At 34.0% G+C, this 20,172-nt stretch overlaps 1 protein-coding gene across 10 annotated transcripts in view; it reads right to left on the bottom strand.

Annotated features, from left to right (window-relative positions):
* Nucleotides 1-20,172, bottom strand: part of LOC103573241 (protein muscleblind) — a 264,440-nt gene that overhangs the window by 160,502 nt on the left and 83,766 nt on the right. For 3 of the 10 annotated variants that reach the window (XM_014442054.2, XM_014442055.2, XM_008552236.2), the window contains exon 1: nt 4,019-4,798. The exons of 1 other annotated variant lie outside the window; for it this stretch is intronic. The gene's annotated coding sequence lies outside the window, so the exon portion shown is untranslated. Of the gene's footprint in view, nt 1-4,018; nt 4,801-20,172 lie in introns of those variants that run through there. 6 more of the 10 variants (XM_008552237.2, XM_008552238.2, XR_008404112.1 and 3 more) reach the window with 5 other exon arrangements.

Below are 20,172 nucleotides of genomic sequence, written 5' to 3'. Positions count from 1 at the left end.
TCATATTTTTTTTTTCGTCACCAGCAGTGTAATATAACTCTGCAATACCTTTCTATTTATTATTATTGTGTTTTTTTACTTTTTTATTTGATACTTTTTCTCTTTGATCTAGCCCTCGCGCTGAACGATGAACGAGTACGGATTTCCGGCATCTACTGCTAAAGTTTGTCTTTTTTCGCATAACACCAAATCAGAAACGTCAATCGATTCTCGATGCAATTTTATTTTATTCTATAAATAAAATATTACAAGTACTTTAAAATAATTGCTGCTATAAATAGAATAAGAATAAGAATTCAAGTGAATTCACAAGCAATTAAAATTTTTTTAAAAAATCAATAGAGTACTTAAAAAGCGATTGCATCGAAATATACGAAACGAAATGAATTTATCTTAAACTCTCATCTTCTTTCATTGGTATTATTCTCTTTATTTTTTTACAATTTCTCCAATACAATGTTCGCTGGCGCGCTATCGAACGATTAAAGGTTTCCTCCTACGTGGATCCACGTCTCTGTACTCATCGTCCCACGTATATATATATATATATATATATATATATATATATATATATATAACTATAATACAGTGATCGCCTCCTTGCTCTGTACTAAAGAGAGATCTTTAATCGCCTTCGAAACAATACGCAATCTTCTTTTTGTGTTTAAATGGCGACCCTCATCGTCGGTACTGACCGGTACTGTATTGACTGTACTGTATATTTCAACAAGACTGGTCGATCATATACGATTTATAAAAATATATATAGTTATATACACGAGTGGGTCTTGAGGTGAGTGGGATGATAAAAATCGAGAGAAAAGTTCAAGTGATGACTATGCAGTATCATCTAGATACTAAAAAATTTTATATCATGATGAATGCGCTACAATTTTTTTATTTATATTTTTCAGTCTCGAATTTTTTTTTTCGCATCTTCTATTTATACATCATATGTCTGTATTTTTTGTGATGTGGCTTTCTCTATAATAGGTATAAAAAAGCAACATACATCAGACTTGAGTACGCACTCATCCAAAGTCAATCTTTCTCAAAACTTTCGTTGCGCGGATTTCGTCTTAAGGAATTGCATACTTAACATACATATTTTTCTTCAACAACGTGAATTTTCATATAAAATATTGAAATATTTTAACTATACTTTCACCAATATTTTATATTTATTTTTTTATTGTTTACTTTTCATTAACGTTGAATATCAAGTACACAAACGAAGGATGAATTCTACTGGAGTTTAAATTGTAACAAATAACAATGGAGAAAAAAAAATAACAACCTATGACAATGATTATTATAATATTAATGATAATGACAAGAATGATGATGATGATGATGATGAGTAACGCGCCTCATTTAAAGTTACTACACGGAAGTGCAAGCGCACTCAATGGTAACACGCATTCCGTGACGAGTCTTGCTGCGCTTTTAAAGAATTACATACATACATACATATGTAGATAAGAGAATGAAGAAAATGAAATAAATAAAAACAACGTGATATAATAATAAATAATGAAATAAAAAGAGAGGGAATCTAACATAACTGCTGCACAACTACTCAACTCTCAGTGTATATGAATTCGCACGTGCTTTTTACACAAGTCTCGTGACGCGTCTCAAAGCATATGGCGCGGTAACTTTTGCAACTTGAATTACTCGTGACGTGAAAGATTAATAGTTTGTGAGTGTGCACGATGAGAGAAAAGTAATTGAACTATATATTTAATATGATATAGTGTCATTTACTAAAAGTTGTTAAATTTATATAGCTAAAAAAAAAATTATTTATTAACTTTTTTTTTCTCTTTCATATAAAGTCATATTAAAGTGGGATAAAACTAAATCATTACCATTTAAAGTCTATGTATGTATTAGTTTGGTTCACGACTTAACCTCGACTTTTCATTGCTGAATATATATATACATATATACGTTATATGTATATGTCGAACTCGATTGCGGAATTCCTGCTGGCAGGATGTCGAGATTGCGACCGGTCGAGTGCAGATAGCGAGCATGGCTACAATTGCCCGTGAAGGAAAAAACATACATACGAATACAATATGTACAAATAACAAATATATCTATACATGTATGTGTACAACAATGTATAGTCATTTATTTATATATATATTTGTTGTGTATAAGTGTGTATGTATATAAACATTTTCTGGGCAAGTTACATAAGCTCTTTTATATTTTTTTTATTTAACGATCGTGAATTTGGAGGGCGATAAGCGACCCAGAAGCAACAAAACTAAATAGTGACAAACAAGCGTGACGAATAACTGAACTCGTTCAGCTTGAATAAGTCACGAATCACACAAGTGAAATCCGTATTCGTTCCATTGAGACAGCAAAATAACAAAATTAATAAATCTAACTGGTGTACAGCACTGTAACAAACATACTGTACTATATATATATATATGTATATGTATATGTATTTTATTTTTTTTATATTAATTCAAAAATAATACTGAGATATCACGGGGTTGCGTTATACTCGACATTTAAGTCACACGCTACAGGACAAAAATAAAAATAAAAATTTAAATGCTCGTCCGCTGGCTATATGTCACGCGAGTGTAACGTATGTGAAGTGAAAATAATAATATAAAAAAAGATAACATAAAAAAAAATGAGATAGATAAACGAGAGAATACGAGAGTAATATCATATGAATTTCTCAACAGCCTGTAATGTCCGCACACTAACGAGTATATGCGGGAAGCTATCATATGGGGACGTTATTTAACACACTGACACTGAGGAGACTGAGACTGAGATATAATACGAGTTAGATGGACGGTATTAAGTATTCGGTAGAGGGGAATAATGGAATACGTACTATACGAGAAGCGCTTTAATGCTCGGGAATAACGTCACCCTGATAATATGAGTAATATAACAAGAGACACGTATCAAGTCGTTTGTATTTCAATGAGCCATTTAGTGACAGTGTTAGGTAGGATTAGAAATAAAAACTAGAATCGCTGGTAATAATTGTCATACGGTAAAAAACTTAACTTGCCGTTTAATTCCAATAAGCTTCATTATTATAGAGTTTATCGCATGGCTTATCGTCGACTGTCGACATACACCGAATCATACTAAACTTACGTACTACGCGCAGAATTCCCCCTCTTTTAAAATTTAACTACTCGCGTACCTTTAACCGGAACACGCGGTGATTATTTTTGTATCGCGATGATAACGTGACTATGCTCCGGTTATTTTTTATATGATTCTGAACTTAGCAGACAACTAATTATTTTTGGATTTTTTCATCAACGATTTAATTAAAAAAAAAAAATAACTAAAAATATGCACATGTAGAAAATTAAAAAATCTACGAGTGCAATTTTTAAAAATATTTTTTATCATTTTTAAAAATAATCCAAAAATTATTAGACGTCAGCAAATTTCAGTATCATCCTTTTTATTAACCAAAAAATCACTCAATCTGTGTATTTTATATATAAATATATATGTATGTATAAATATGATTGCTGGCGATAGAAGTAAGATTGGAAACGCGGTAAAACGAATGTACTCCATTTTATAATCACGTTAGATAGCAAGTTAATTAAAGCGGATTTAAAAAAAAAAGTATAATAAATATAAAACACTGAAATAAATATCACGAGTTTTAGTGTTTTGTTTTAAGTCAGTTATCGCTGGCACTCCATATTTTTAAATATATATATTTATATATATCTAGCACTCTTATGTTAGTAAACGTAGACAGTATTACCCGGAACGAGTTTGGTTATACATAATGTGTGCTCGTGACACGTCAAGAGACTAATCTCGCTTACCGCGATGCGTTTATTTTTCTTCCGAGTATTTTTTTTCTTCGTTTACATTATTAATATTTTTTTTATTTGCGTTTGTTATAAACTGTCGATTATTAATAATAAATAATATACGAGGTTTGAGTTTAAAAACACTTTGTAAAAAAAAAACTTGAATTTAACAATCGAGTCACACTTACTTTTACCGTGTCCAATTGGTGAAAAATTAACACAGCGATCTGACTACACACTCTTATTTTTAAAAAATTTATTTTTTCTCTCACTGACAATGCCGGTGCAAATGATCACGATCTTTGATGTTTCTCCGTCTCATATCAGCCTTCCACTAATTTGATAATAATTTATCCTCTTGAAATTTAATTAAATTCAACAACAACAATAATAATAATATTATTATTATTATTAAAATAAAAAAATTTAACTATTTAAAAATGTCAAACAGATAAATATATATCACCAAATTTAAAAAATAAAAAAAAATGACTGTCGTTATCAGATAAAAATAGTTGCTGTCGTTTTCCTTGTCGTTGGCCTCTTTTTTATTATCGTGTTGTAATTTAAATTTAAATTTAAATAATTATTATTATATTTAAAAATATTATCACGACACGAAGAGTGTTTTAGAGTTATAAACGTTGAATATTTCTCACCAACGTTTTGACACCACTCGCGACTGAGCGCCGTACGATGGGCGCGTTACGACGATCTTTGAACGACGACGCGACCGAGAGGTGACACAAGGAGGGGGACGGTGACGGTGTTGAGGCTTAAAGGGAGTGGGGAAAACGGGGGACACGGGCGAATTGATGCAGCTTTGCGGCTAAAGCCTCGATGCGTTTTGCGAGAGGGTGAAAAGGTAAAAGAGGCGAGCGATGCTGGTTAGGCGACGGAATTGCGACTGCTCGGACTGCTGGAACTGGTGCCTGGCGCGACAGCGACTGTCCGCGATCCTAGCGCCACTACCCCTACTGCGCCTTAAATAAATAGCTCTTGCTCAGTCTTGTTCTTGCTTATTTCTATCCCCACTACCAAAATTATTCCTCACAACTCTACAGCCAGTACTACTTGTATATACTCCAGCTATACCACTACAGTCATAAACTCCCCACTACGCGAGCTCACAATCTTTCGTCGTCTCCGCGTCACCTGACGCTCCTCTGGCGCTCGATAAATATCCTACTGCGCATGTGCCCATAATTCCCACCATCTCACTTGCTTTAGTTCCCCTACGTCGCTCCTTTTTCGCTCGACAGCGATAGCCCGCTGCCGCCACCGCTGGAGAACCGGCAACACGGTTTGGCTTTGGACGCACATCGGCTGCTGACTATCCCTCTCACTCACTCACTCACTCACTCACTCACTCACTCGCATCTAGTGAGTGGGTGGTCGTCCGGGGTGAGGAACAAGAAAACTACCAACACAGAGAATCAAGTGGAGAAGGAACGAGAGGAGATTGTTGGAATAGTAGTAGTGATCGTAGTAGTAGTAGTAGTAGTGCTGGTGGAGCGGAGGCAAGAGAGAAGTATCCAACGTTGAGGGGAATCGCGACGGCAGCAGCAGCACCAGCAGCACACTATACACTACATCGCTGTAATCTCGTTTCTCCGAGTCCGAGAGACGACAACGCAAAGTCCGTACAGAGAGGTGGAGAATTGAAGAATATATACACATATATAGATATGTATATATGTATATATATATATATATACATGGGATGCCAAAGCACAAGAAACTGATAAAAAAAAAAAAAAAAAATAAAAAATAAAAAATAATCAAAAAAGGAAAAGAATATTCTTTACACCGACGCCGATGCGGATACGATCCCTTGTCCTGCCTGGTGCCTACTTCTCTCTTTTTCATTCACGCTGTCACAGCTCTCGCAAGTGAGATCGGTCGAACTGATAAAGACTCTGTGTCTACGTCCCTTGTGCTGATATCGCACACTTACTGCAATGTATATGAATCCGTATACAAATGTACTTATTTATATTATATACTTATGTATACATATACATTTATATATACGTAATTATATTTTTAAAAGACTGTAATGCAAGTATAAAACCAAACAGCCAAGTTTCTTTTGTATTTTATCGATAAATTGCTTGCATTCCATCGCGATACAACATTTCGACCTTAACCTTCCATCCTGATATGGGTGTGAGTGTGTGATACACTCAAGTAGTCGGTCGCACTCTCACGTCGTCGTACATTGAAATCACGGTGGCGACGACATCGACAACGACGACGACGACGACGATGCTGGTGGATGTAAAGAAACAGAATAGAATCCGATTCGAAATCCGCGCACTGTTTAGAAGAAACGCAATCTTATGTCAGATGAGTCATGACCATAAAAGAAATACAAAGTTTACAACAAACGAGTAATTATGTAAGCCGCGAAGTTAATGAAAATAAATAATTAATAATGATGACAATGACGTGGTCTCTATTAACTCAAATGACTAATTCAAAGTCGTTAAAATAAGCAATTATTATTTATGGTTAATGGTTACATCCATTAGTTATGTATTATAATTAAAAAAAATATATAATTTTTATTTATTTATTTATTTATTTTTTATCCAAGTATAGTAACGGAAGCGGATACACGTTTCCCTTCGACTCGGTGAACTGCGATAAGCCGCATGCCCTACCTCCTCTCTCTAGTTTCCCAGCTTTCGAGACGAGAGCTGTCGATATTTTACTAAGAATTTTTCATGCTTTGTACACCATCTTGAAAGGTTCTGGAGCTTTCCCGTACCTCCGGCTCGCGCTTTACTTTGCAATTTTTTGTGCAAGCTTTACCCTCTGGCATTCAAAACATCTTTCCAATACCACGATCTTTAACAAACTCACTCTTGCACCATTTTACATTTTTAAACTTTTTTTTTTCTCTCAATTGATCTAAGATTTTTATCATTTACATTTGCATTTTATTAAGTTTCTAATAACTACCATTTATTATCGTAATATATTTTTAAATTATTTATGTACACAATGTAATTATTGTCATTATTTAATTAAACTTCATTATTACAAAGTGCGTATGTATTATAATTTTACGAGAACGACGAGAGTAAAGGTAATTCAACGTAAAAGCTACTAATGAAAGACAAGTTACAAATGTGATACACGATTTCACTCTCCTCCCAACTCGTCTAATGTATATATAAGTTTTACGTTGTACACGTTTTCTTAAATCGTCTCATTACATACAACTGATCCTCTCATTTCATGACAGTGATAAAAGAGAAAGATAGAAGAAAAAAAAATTTAAGTTAAACCATTACTGAGGTTTAACATTATTTATAAATATGACTAGAGAAATAATAAAAAAAAAATATCCTCATATAAATTTGAGAAAGCTATCGATTTATAATATCTATAATTTACAGCAGAGCTATGTATAGAAATATATATAAAAAAAAATGTAATAAACACGTAGATCTCGAGTTTGAAAAGAAATAACGTAATAAAAAATTTGAAAACTTAATTATTTCTATTGACCATTTTCTTATACTCATATAATATAATAATATACAGTTACATTATTGTCTTATTTTTACACCCGTGGATTGCAATTAGAAACGGACGCGGTTTTCACTGCGGAAACTTGGAATTAAGTATCTCGAAAGTTAACACATAAAATAAATAAAGTAAAAAAATTAAATATATTTAAATAAGGTTGAGAAATAAATAAATAATATGCATATGTATATATATAAATACTGCGGTAAAGTAGTTTGCTGACACGTAATGAATACCGCGGCATACAAAGTGGCGTAAAACAGAATATTATGAAGCCGTCGCGTGATTCTCCACGGTTGAATCATCAGGGAATACTGTAAAATCCTAGCAACCAAAAGTGTCCATGTGTACTGCGTACTGCCTTATTTTACGTCATCCAATTGAATCTGCTCTCAGTGAATCCCGTGAGTGTAAACTCAATGGAAGTTTACTATACTTTGATTGTATGGATCGTATGAATATATTATATACACAAAAAATATATATGTACAATGTAGAAAATGAAAAATAAATAAGATGACCCTAACCGAGAGATAGTGAATAATAAATTAACAGTACAAAATATACATTAATAAATCGTAATGTCAGTACACAAGATTTAAATATAGAAATTTAAATACAGATGATGTGTGTACACTCAAACATTCCTCGATATCTACATCGTGGCTATTTTAGGTTTCAGTCAGCTGTTAGCTGCTCAAAATTAGCATAATGAAGATGAAAATGAAGACGATGACGACGACGAAGACCGAGAAGACTGACAACATGTTATCCCTACTCTAATATATGTATTTATCTGCTGTGTTACTCTGGAATCCGTATCATTTCATTGGACATCTTTTCCAGCAGCAGTGTAGCATCAAATCGGAACATAAATTGTAACTCTGTACAACTATGCTACTTACTATACTGCTATCTTTGTCTTTTGCAGCTTTGCAAGCAGTATAAGCATCAGCAACAGTAGAGTGGTTCGGCAACTTGAACTCAACTCAGTTGACGTCAAGTCGGAGCATAGCATTACAGTAGATGAGACAAAGTGAGAACAAGAGATAGAGAAAAAGAGAGAGAGAGAGGAACACAAAACAGCCATGCGAAACCTGCTGCACTGCTTGAAGATGGCACACCACAAGTAACAATACAGTAAGATAACAAGCTGTGAGATGATGTGTATATTCTAAAGAGAGAGAAAGAGTATTGTACAGAGTAGTTTCTGTAGTGTCTCTGACTCATCGGATACAACTTGACTGTTACTCACACGTAATACTGAAACATTATATACAATATTTCGTCCGCGTGACTCTGCCTCAAATTCACCATTTAATCTCAACATTATGTATCGCGATAAAGCGTGAAAGCTTTGCCTCTGTCATTGCATGTTTGGACTATAACGACTGTCGTCAAGTCAACAAAATCCTATTTACAGTCATAACAATTATCTATATTTAATTATCCATCTTAACGTACTTGTTTTTAAGCTCTGCAATAAATTTATCATCATTATTATTAGTTTAGTTTTTTTTTTTTTTCTACTTTTCTACTTTTCTACGCTGAAAGTTTATTATTGGTTTTAAGTTTTGAGGTACTCTTTGAATTTTTCAGAATTATTATCGAGTCGATGAAAAACTAGAATATTAAATGTTGATCGATCTTTAATATTCATCACGAGAAGTCGATTTGATGATGCACTCGGTATGCATTGAAGATAAAATTTCTTTTGATATTTTATTTTACATTTTTATAAATTATAATTTCATTCATTGCACTGCTGTAAAGATAATGGATCTGGAGTCATTTTTAATGAGAAATTTAAATTAAAATTTTTGTGATAAATATTGACAAGTTAATTTGAGTAAAAAAATAAATAATATTAATTTACATAATTTATTGTGAAATTATGTTATGAATTGTTTTTTTATTTGTGATGTTTAATGTTATTTAAAAGCCATACTATGGGTTTATAGATGATATTTAAACCTGCACATTAACAAAATTACACAATAAGAAGACCAGAGATGTCAATTACTATTTGTTTTTCTCATCGTAAATCAAATCAACGACCGAGACGTGCTTCTTTCATGGTCGAGTCAACTATTATTAGGTCTTTTAAAATGTACAATTGTGATTGGCTACAGTGTACGTGTCGGAATGAAAGAAAGATGGATAACAAAATAGAGGTAAGTATATATTGTTGTGAATATAAAAGGAACAGAGACAAAATATAAGGGACTAACGGTCAACTGTTGGCAATAATCTTATATACACTCATGTAAATTATGTTATGTAACTTTTATTAAACTCCTACGCCATTTTTTTTATTACTTTATTTCCTCCCTCTTGTGCCCTTTCCCTCGAGAACGTTTCTTCTCGTTGAATCGTTATTATTTCCGGAGTGTAGCACACGCTGACCGATATTTACGGTTACGAGTACACTCACCACGTGGAGCACAAATTGGTCCCGCAGGCGCTCGCACATAATACACGCGTGTACCAGCGTGTCGTGTAACAACATAAAGTCACAGTTATACTTGTGTGTCATAGAGAACGATGAGCTTACGTTGGAAAACTAATAAAATTCCATCAGGTTGTAAATAACCCATGGTAAGCCCATAAACTTTAGAGTAATAAAAAATTTTATTAAAGACATAACAGAAAAAAAAATATAATAATATAAATAATACGTAATAAAAATAAAGAAAAACCGTAAAATTCGAAATTTAGATTTAAATGAGCGACTATATTTTATGCCGAGCATATCGATGATGTCTATAAAGATTAAATGAATTCATCGATATTCAATAGACGTCAAGGGTTACATTTTATTTGCATTATCTCATGAGAGTTGAGGGAAAATAAATAAAATGAAATGAAAATAAAAAAAAATAGAATAAAAGAACATCACAGACGCATTTTAAAATCGTCGAGAATATATATATAGTAGATATAGAAAGTAAAGTAGCAGCAGCAGAGGACGCGAACAACCGTGTGGGTGTACAAGCCCAGAAACGATAAATTCTCGAAGGAAATTTTTCTACATACTTTTGCGTTCGTCAGACGCTATATACTTTTCTTAAGACCCGTCGCCCGAAGCTCGCACACTTCTAATACGATCAAGGATGCGTGGAGAGAATAAATAAATTCACAACGACTAAAGTTGTCAATTTTTTTTTTTTCCATCAGTTTTTCCCTATTTTTTTTTTCTTTTTATATTTTATTATTATTATTTATTTATTTTTTTTTACACGGAACGCTCCCATCGGGCGTCATCACCCAAAACCTAACCAAACCCTATTTTATACTACTACTACTACTACGGTACTTATTTCCAACAGCATTATTACGACAGCCCGCCAGAGACGAGACAGTTCTAACGGTACGTGACGACTGCTTCCACTTCGATCGATCGCAATTTCACATGGTGACTCACACGTGTTGTAGCCATAGTGGCGCGTGTGGATAAAACACATCGTATTAAGCTGACTAATCCAAATGTCTATGTAAATTTACTCACCGCAAACTATTTACCGTCTACTTAAATATTTTATCATAATTATTTTTTTTAATTTATACTATACATATACACACATCACTAAAAAATATATGTGTATATAAGAAATATATTGAGTATATATACTTTTTGTAAGATGAGAGATTTAAAAAATATCTAGATAATTTTGTTTGAAAAGCGAAACGAGTAAACTTCTTCTGCAACGAGATCAGCTTGGTCCATCGTAAATCGGAAAGAACGTTGTCGTTTACCGTTTCGTTCAGTCACGTTTCAACTCTTCTCCACACTGGATCTACTCCACTATTCCTTTACTCTTTTATCCTCTGCTCTACATCATCCACCTGCTTCTTCTTCTTCCTCTCCTCTAGGTCGGCAATCACTCTCTTATGTTTTTTTCCTTCACAATTCGTCTCTCTTTTGCGGCAAAAGTAAAATTTTTTCGAATTATCCGGGATACTTTAGTCTTTTTACGAGCACTGAAAGCAGATTGCTAGAGCCAATTCACTCTTACTGTACTGAGTTGAGTAAGGGAGCTAGAAACCTGCTGGCGAAAATAAACGTATAGATTAGTTTACAAGGTTTAGACACACGTGACCCATAGGTGGACCTCTTGCTCTCTGGTCTCTGACCTCACTGTACTTCTCTCCGTGTCCTTTGCTCTCGTCATCCCTTGATTTTACTACCACCACCACCACCACCACTACCATCTCTAAAACTGCTTCCTCCCTTTTAATATACATGGCAACCAGAAAACACCCTTTCTCAAAAATAACTGACCAGTCTCAACATCATATCTACCGATTTGACTGGCCGGTTTCGCGGGAACTCTCAACCTTCCGCTTCCTCTTCCACTGTGCACTGTACCTAGACTTGTTATTCCCGGTAGTCTATACCAGTACACTAGATTACTAGAACAAGAGCTATAGAGCAGACCCAGCACGAGGGTTATATTCATACTGATATATATTATATACAGGTCACTAATAAATTCCAGTCGATGGCACAGATACATTTAGAAAAAAAAGTAAAGGGTCCACTTGGTCACCAGCCAGCCTCCGGAAGAGAGCACATGAAAAATAAATTTTTAAATCATACGTCGATTAATACGCTTTTATAAAGGGTCAAATACTATTTATATTCACTCGGACATGTCTCAGCAATTCTTTTTTTATTTTTTATAACTAACGCCTTTTTCCGTATAAGAATATAATAATAACAATTATAATAGATTGCAAAATCTTTAGGTAAAGGCTAAACACACGATATAGCTGTTGACTATAACCAATTCCACGTATTTCTATAAAGTGTTCCCTTTGCTTTATACCGTAACTGGTCAAGGATTCAACTTCATATAACTTCAGCTTTTAAATCCATGCCAGGTATAAAATTTTCGACTCATGTTTAGTTACATTATTAAAAACTAACCTCTAACCAAGATTTAACGGTGATAAAAGGTTCCGCGATTAAGTAATAATCCTCAAGGTTCAAAGTAACCTTTTTATTTTTTTTATCTTATATAAAAATCCTTTACTTATAAATTCCTAGTTTCTATCTCAAAGTCTTCGGTTACGGCCACCCTTTATTATAATTCCCATGTTGTGCCAGATCTTTGAATTGGATCTTATAGATATTTATACATATATACACACAATGACCAATCAAAGTGTTGAACGGTTTTTTAGTACAAGAACAATATGGAATTTGAAATACTAATATATGAGGACACAAATATAAGAAATGAAAGATTCAAAGTGTCCATATACGAATATTATATACAGAGACTGTAATAAATACAAAGATGACGCAATCGGCTGCAAAGTCCATTAACATTATATTCGGTTACTACAACTCCATTCTGTAGTGCATCTACGTATAAAGAAATATATATGTATATGTAAATGTGTATGTATATACCGGATTCTCTCGCCTCAGGCTCGTATAATTGCCCATGAGCCTTAAAGTGCGTTAAGAAGGATGTGCGAGTTAACGTGGCCCGTTACATTAGCGGAGATGAACTCATTCTACTCTACAACATCTTTCTTTTGCTCTTTCTTATATAATTTAATTTGCTATCCTTCTTCAACTACTCTCAACCTTTTTTAAATATATATATATATATACATTAACATTAACATCGAATGCACTTAAAGTCGTGTACACAACAATTGTCCACGTCGTTTTTGCTTTAACGTTCGATTCGTTTCGTTAATTAACCAAGTGGATATCGTTTCTCTTTTTTCCTTCATTACTTATACTTGTATTGAACTTTTTGTCATCAGTCAACACGGCCAGGCCATTCATGGTGTCAAGGGCTCTTTCGCTTGATTTACGAGTTCATTTATTTCCAAATGTTATCGTTAAAATCGCTATTAATATTTATTATTTAAATATGCACTGAATATTTTCATCATCATATTAAAATAAATGATTAATTTTTTGTTGATCATGGAAATAAAAATAATTGAAGAATCGGAACAATGCCTTGGCGGTTAACGATCCCAACTAATTTCGACTTGCTATATATTTCTCGCTTTACTCAGAGTTTAATCTAACGGTTAAACTCCCGCGTCCCGACGCCTCTCGCGGCGATGCAGGATTGTAATCTCAGCCGCCGAGGAAGTGAAGCGGGTGCGCGAGAGTGAGTCACGAATAAAGTTAGACGTGGTCACGAAACCCAACTCCTACTCACTCCCGTTTATTTCTTCTTTCTTTTAAACATCTTTTTTTCTTTATTTTATTACTCTCACCTGTGATGCATTATTATATATTGTTGAGGATCGTGTGTGCCATTGTTCATGACTCCATTTTCTAGCAATCTCTTTATTTCTCAACTTTAAATTTTTATTACTCTTTTATATATTTATATTGCATATTACATATATAATATGCAAAACTCAAAAAAAAATTTTAAATCCACTGAAATGAAATTTTTTTCAGCAACGGTCAGTTGCGGGGCTCCTCAGTATTATAGCTGACCATTGGGGGTAATTATTGTTGTTGATGGAAAAAGTCTCACGCTCACACCCCTTTACTTGTTGAAATTCTGTCCCGAGGTCTAGCAATTTCTTGTCTTCCTCGTCTTCTTTTATATTTTCCCTTCTACTCTTTTACTTTTCAATACATTATGGCGGCGCCCCTCGTCAACTCAACGAGTTCATGAACTAGCAGCGACAGCAGTAGCAATAGCCGCAGCTACAAGAGCAGTCTGGCTGGTCACTTCTTTTTGCAAATCTTTGCAGCCACTGATCTTTAATTTTTACATACATACACATCCCCACTAGTCTGTCATTTTTACCTCCTGCAGACTCAATACCATCACCCTTTTTACGTTACCCCTTTTTTGTCCCGCCGGGAATTTTGTTCAGCGATCACGCGAAAAGACCGTGGAAGACCCCTCTTATTCTTTAAGTAGTTTCATATATGCAAACGAACGGGGTCAATTGTGAAAGCGTTTCTCGCGTGACGATTCAAAGAATTGATACTTTTTTTTTTTTTTTTTTTTCATTTTATGTATTTTCATTTATTTGTTTTGTTGGCTTTTTATTTGTTTTACTAGTCAATTTTCTATGAAAAAACTAATCTTTGTCTTAATATTTTTCTTTTAGCTGAATATTCTATTTGAAATATTATTTCAAACAATATTAAAATGTTACATTTAAGACGTAGTATGTATTATATCTCGAGTAAAAAATATATATTTTTCTTTAAGGAAAAGTAAACAAGTATGAATTGGATACTATGACTTTGGGTAGTTGGGTCGGTCTTAGGATGTCATGAGGCTCAAGTTCTAAATAACTGCAAGGCAATCTGTTCTGCTTCAAATTACAGGCATATATTTTTAAGTTATGTTGAACTTTGATAAATTTTTCAATAGTAAAGCGTAATTTTACATTCATAAATGAATTTATTTCAATTTCCGATTACTCTACCTAAATTCCAACGATTACTTTTTTTTATTTTTACAACTTCCTAGACTGAGGGCGCCATTGATCGCGCATTATTGTACAAGTATGTAATAAATAGTTGAGATTTACCACCAGTTGAGATTCAGGAAATGTTTAGGATATCCTTGAAAAGATCAAATGGACCTCGATTACTGGGAACTTCTGAGGTCAGAGATTCTCTTGGACAATGTCCTTCACATCCTGCCGGATCGCCGATTCTCTCGTTAATATATATATATAACCCATTTAATCATACATACATACGTAGATATATAAATACACATACACACATATATACATTTTATGTACGAAAGGTTTCCCTAGAACAAGACCCTTTCTTCAGACCTTTTGTCTACTCTCTACGGCACTCTCGCTTCATTATTTTGCGTTCGGGGTCCCGCCTACGCTTTATACTAATTTCCCATAAAGTTCAGTGTTCGGCCACAAGACGGACGTTACGACATAAATGAGAAAAAGAGACTAGAAGTAAAAAGGGATGAGAGAAATAAGAGAGGTCGTAACTACTATAATACCACTAACGCAGCTTCTCCTCTCGATTCCCATATGTTCTCTTCTACTATCCTCTTGTTCTCCCTCTTGGGTATTTCTATTTTTATTATTTTTTTTTTTTTCGCCCATTCCGCAAAACTTTTCGTTCCGCTTGCCGAAAGTTTTGCTCTCGCGCTCAATCAGACCATTGAGATATAGACGGGGATTGGTTGAGTAAAGTGCAGTGGTTGCGCCGGTTTGCTTCACTGCTTTTTTCTTCTTCTTATTCACTCTTTTACTTCTTATTCCTAAACTTATTTTTTCGTCTTTCCTCACTATTAAGCGAGCTGGCTGGTTGGCTGGTTGTCTGTCTGTCTTACTCTTTGGTGTAAATTTTTCTGTATAAATGAAAGAGAGCAGCGAGAAAAATCACGCTCTTACTACTCGCCTTCAAATTACATCCCTTAAGCGTTTTCCCACTTCCAACAAGCTTAAGAAATCCAAACCTATATAAATTTATTTGATAAAAAACTTGAAAACATATTCATCTTCTTTTTAACTACGATTATTTTTAAGTGCATCCATCTATTCGTAATTAACGTTTAAAATATTTTATTTTTTTATTTAAATTCACCGTAGATGAGTTGGTAGAAAAAATATCTACAGAAAAATTCACATGAAATATTTTGAATAGACCTGTTTGCTGAAAATATACAAAGATTTGATATTTTTTCCAAGGGAAGTTGGAAAAAAAAATTTGCAAAGCCGAAATATTTAGCTCACGTACGGTCGAGTCGCGTGAAACAAAGAAACGGCTCGACGTTCAACAATGAGAGCGGACGTTACGAGACTCGGGCACCTGCCGTACCAGCAGCAGCAAGTCTAGAAGAAAAAAAAACCCACCCCATACGAGGTCTCCCGAGATTGTGCCGAGACAATCCACCGACAGCAGCTTCAAGAGTTCCTCTTTTTTTTTCTTTCTTTCTTTCTCATCTTTCTCAATCTCCTATAGTTGTTCCCTACTCTAAACTTGTCTCATTCTTCCTCGTTGTACGTCCAGTCTTTTCCTGCCTCTATACTTGTACTTCTTGCTTCTTCGTAGACACACTGTCTCTCTTCATCTTCACTTTACTCTTTTTTATTTTCATTCCATTTTATTTTATCCCTCACTATACTTTTTATCTTTATCCCTCTCACTTGTAAGTTCTCGTTTCCCCCGAGCCTACGTGTTCGTTTTACACCGTATTCCGTCTGTACTTCGCGGCAGTACACCACGGTAGATTGGACAGGTGCCACCATCCTACTGCTGCTTTCTTCTCTAAGAATCATCTACCCAATATTTCCCCTGCTTTACTTCGTCTTCTTCTTCTTCTTCTTCTATGTCATCTTTTACTTTTTATTCTACATTAACTTATTTTTATTTCTCTTATACATCTCTTTACTCAATGTTAAAATTCAACGTACGTACTGCAAGCGTCAGATATCGTGAGAAAAGTTATGATTTTATAAATTTACTCAAGCTAACAAAAAATCTATATAGATTTAAAATATACTTTTTTTCTCAACAATTCTATTGTTTGTACAATACTCTAGTACAATCAATAACACAATTAGAGTAATCCTTTTTTTTTATTATTAATTTCACGCACTATATTCACTTTGAAACAACTTTGGAACAAGATTTTGCGTACGACCGGTTTTCATATATATATTTTTTCTCTAAGTAGAAATAATAATACATATATTCAACTACAAAAACGTATATCGTACATCTCCAGGCACTTTAACGCCAACTTTTCATTTATATTTGTAATTTTTTTGTAAAACTTTTATTTTACACCCGAGGGTGGATTTTGAGTAACATAAAACGTAATTCAGGGGTTTTTACTGCCATAAAATCATATATACAGTTCGTTTTAAAGTTACGGGGAGGAATTTTTTATTTTTTTTTTAAAGACAGCTGCTATTTTGAGTTAATTAAATGAGTTTTACTTTGTAAAAAGTTTAATTTTGTTTTTATTTTTATTACTTTTTTGTTGTTTTTTAAATTTTATTGTTTCCTCACGATTTAATCTCTCACGTGTATAATTTTGCGTTAAGAATAACACTGAGCAGCTGTTCGAAAAAGCCCTACAGTGAGATACGTGGAATCTAAATCAACTCCCGGACAGACACTAACACAAAGTAAAACGCAATCGTTCTGGGAAATATATTTCCCGCGGCCAAACTTGTCGATGCCAACGTTAATTATTTTCGCGGACGCGTTTAAGACATTCAACCGTTTTAATTATAATATAAATTATCCATATACACATTTTATTTCTAGTGTGTAGTTGTATACTTTAAACATAAATTCTACTCCCTCGTTTTATTTATACTTTTCATCGCTAATAATATACGTGTATACATATACATATATATCTGTGTATACTAATTTTATATACATTAAATAATATAATATGTATGTGTATAAATTGCTATTACGATCTCGGGATTAAGCTTATGTGTTTTGAAGCAATGAACAAACAAAAATTTAATTCGTAACATACATAAGACTTATTATTGTCTCTGGTGTTGACTTTATAATTCCAAGACGACGATGATGAAATTTAAATCGTATATTTTTTTAAATTCTAGATGAACCATGCGCATATATATATTTTATGTTAAGATATAAAATAAATTTAAAGTTTTAATTTTTTTTTTTTTATCATTCCCAAAAGTATTTCAATCGGATTGGAAAAGTGCCAGTGAGAGTTGACCAGCTTGTAAATATATAGAGTCGTCTCATGTGAAAAACTGTCGTGTGAAAAGCTGGACGGTTCATTAATGGGGAAATAATTTACAAGGATACCAGTAAGTATACATGTGTGGGAGATCGGGATTAGTGATGATAATTGACGATATATACCAACTAGGAGTCTATATATCGAATAGAGAGCTCGTGGCATAAACCAATTAAGGTCTGACCCACATCGTCCCGCTCCCCTTGCGTAAATGCTAACACAATTGGGGATTCTATACATATATCTATATTTATACGACAAAGCAGAAAGGACACTCTGGGATTGAAGAAAAAAAGAAAAATGGCCTAGATATTTTAGTGGAATGACAGTACGAATGTTAAGATTATCTAACGAGTGCCGTTGTGTATTAAATCAAAACGGACAGACGTATGATTATGCTGGTTTGATGGTTGAAAAAAAAAAAAAAAAAGAAAAAAAAGGAGAAGTAAAAATGTAAATTTATGTATCAGGAAATTGGTTCAGCAGTTGACATTATAAACTTGTAAACGATATACTATCGGTAGATTTGTATATTTCATGACAACGAGAAATATCCATCAGTTGAAGATGACAAACGTACGTTGGGTTGGCAAAAGACAGAGTACGTAATACTATAGACCACGTTTCCGCCGATCGGGCGACGTTATAACGATTCGTAAACGTACTTTATGGCGCCAGCCTAGTTCCCGCGCCGACAGTTATTTTAGTATTGGCGTCAACGTCCCGAGGAAACTCACCACCTTAACATCATCGCTGTATAGAGATAGGCTTATTTATTAAATGTTAACTGACATTTTATTTATATACTATCTACAGTATATTTTTCTTATGGTAAGTGAGCAGTTATTAGTGTCATCAGCCCACGGTTATTGGATTTATTTGATTGCGATTAATATTTAACTCTTGTTTCGTACATGATGCAGATGATAATGATGACAATGATGATGATGATGATGATGATGATGATCATGCGTGTAGTGTGACGGAGAAACAAGACTTGGGGAAAATAGTCTATACGTCTAATGCCACTAGTTTCACAACTCAGAACCTACAGTGTACTGTATGCCAGGACGTAATGAACGCGAGTCTGCAAAAATATGCCCGTCGGATTGTACGTCGCGTCGACGTTGGAACGTTGAGAATGCGAGTGACGTTTGGTCGGTATATACACAAAGAGACGGAATGAGAGAAGCCGACCCTGCGTATCTCATTCTCAGTGCTATGGCGGGATCGGGATGGCAAGAATGTTCACGGTAGACCGATAATAAACGAGACCGACGTCAGTAGGCATACGCGTGTTTCTCCCACGCGTTGTAAAAAGAAAAATTAAATAAATTTAATATATATCTATATCTATAAATAAGAGAAAGATGGGATGAGGAAGAGAATCATCTGACGACATATATATGTGTATATATATGTATATATATATATATATATGATAAAACGGGACAGAGGGAAAATTCTTGTGGAGAACTAGTGGAGGTCTCTCGGTGGAATTGATGAACGGAATCGTTGATAGGGTAAATTCCATTCGAGGTGAATATGCGGCTATTCGCTGAGACCATATCGGTTTATCCCCAATGAGATTACATCCCCGTGTATATATGTATACATATATACATATACTGATGTCATTATCTTTCCGGTAGAATATACTAGAAATAGGAATAAGAAGAAAAAAGATGGGGCTAAAAAAATTGAGAAAATATGTAGAGTAACTTGAGTAAGTGATACAGTTATCCTTTATAAAAATGAGCATAAAAAAAATAAATAACTGATTTACGATCTAAAAAATATCCAATTTAAAATGCTTCGTGAATTTTCAGTATTTTTGTCTATGCATTCCGTTGAAAAAAAAAAAAGAGAAAATAAAAAAAATTCCAGGCATACGATGTAACCTTTTTGCGGTGATGTCACGAGTCAATAGACAATTGAAATAGCCTATTGCTTGTCATATTTTTGAGGTTTATTTTTCTCAAACAATGGTGAGGTGGGGAATATGAGCACTGTGACCCGCGAACAATATCGACGAGACGAAAATGTGAACGGGGTGACGTTGAAAGGTAAATTCTGTG

This window comes from Microplitis demolitor, chromosome 8 (genome assembly GCF_026212275.2).
Source record: "Microplitis demolitor isolate Queensland-Clemson2020A chromosome 8, iyMicDemo2.1a, whole genome shotgun sequence".
Classification (NCBI taxonomy): Eukaryota; Metazoa; Arthropoda; class Insecta; order Hymenoptera; family Braconidae; genus Microplitis; species Microplitis demolitor.
Note: the sequence above shows the minus strand (reverse complement) of the source record. Positions and strands in the feature narration are given on the sequence as shown.